We start from the raw sequence: 1,589 nt of genomic DNA on the forward strand, positions 1-1,589 counted from the left end.
ATTGCAGCTGCAGCCAACATGTCATATGGTGTCGATACCAACTGGTACATGGACACAGGTGCCACCAATCACATCACTGGCGAACTGGAGAAGCTGACGATGCACGAGCAATATCGTGGCCAAGATCAAGTCTACACCGCAGCAAACGGTGCAGGTATGGAGATTAGTCATATTGGTCAAGCAGTCATCAAAACCCCACATAAAAACCTTGAGATCAATGAAATCTTACATGTCCCTAATGCGTCCAAAACCTTGTTATCTGTTCATCGCATTGCCCTTGACAATAATGTTTTTCTAGAATTTCACCCGTTCTTGTTTTTGATCAAGGATCAGGTCACGAAGAGGGTTCTTCATAGGGGCGTCTGTGTGCAAGGGCTCTATGCATTGCTTCCCAAGTATTGCCAGTTCAATAAACAAGTCTATGGTGCCATCAAGCTCTCTGCTGAAAGGTGGCACAGTCGCTTAGGTCACCCATCTTTTTCTACTGTTCATCAAATTCTTAGTAGAAATAAACTCCCAGTTGTTGGTGAGAGAAACTCAGAAACTATTTGTGATTCATGTCAGAAGGCAAAAAGGCATCAATTGCCATATCCTGTTTCCACTAGTATGTCAACCAAGCCCTTGCAACTTATTTTTTCTGATGTTTGGGGTCCAGCACCCACTTCTGTTGGTAGGCACACTTACTATGTGAGCTTTGTCGACGATTATAGCAAGTATACTTGGATCTATCTCCTAAAGAAACGATCCGACGTGTTCCAAGTGTTTCATAACTTTCAAGCTCTCGTGGAGCGTAAATTCGATAGTAAAATCATAGCCATGCAGTCGGACTGGGGTGGTGAGTATGAAAAATTGAACTCTTTCTTGCAAAAGATTGGTATCTCTCACCATATTTCATGTCCACATGCTCATCAGCAGAACGGGTCTGCTGAGCGTAAGCACCGTCACATCGTTGAAGTAGGCCTCGCCCTCCTAGCTTCAGCTTCCATGCCACTCAAGTTTTGGGATGAAGCATTTCTCACTGCCGTACATCTCATTAACATGTGGCCAAGTCGTGTTATTTCCAATGAAACTCCTACTGAACGCCTCTTGCATGTTACACCAGATTACACCACTCTTCGTGTCTTTGGTTGTGCCTGTTGGCCCAACCTTCGTCCCTATAATACTCGTAAGCTTATGTTTCGATCCAAAGAGTGCGTCTTTCTTGGGTATAGTGCTCAACACAAGGGTGTTAAATGCCTTGATGTTGCAACCGGCCGTGTCTACATTTCTCGTGATGTCGTATTTGATGAAACGAAGTTTCCATTCGCCAATCTTCATCCCAATGCCGGTGCTCTTCTTAAGAAAGAAATCCTTCTCCTTCCATCCAGCCTTCGTGTGGGTAATGATAATTGCGATGACCATGTATTGACTAATACTCCTAATCCTTTGCCTGAGTTTGATACAGAAAAAAACTGCAGTTCCAATGGTGCAGAAATCAGCCAAAACGGTGCTCCAGATGATGCAGCAGCGAACGCAGGAAATCTGGTGCAATCTCCTTCGGGATCCGTGCGCCCACCTGCGTCAGAATTGACAGCATCCGCCTCGGGATC

The sequence above is a fragment of the Triticum urartu genome, unplaced genomic scaffold (assembly GCF_003073215.2).
Source record: "Triticum urartu cultivar G1812 unplaced genomic scaffold, Tu2.1 TuUngrouped_contig_9669, whole genome shotgun sequence".
Lineage (NCBI taxonomy): Eukaryota > Viridiplantae > Streptophyta > Magnoliopsida > Poales > Poaceae > Triticum > Triticum urartu.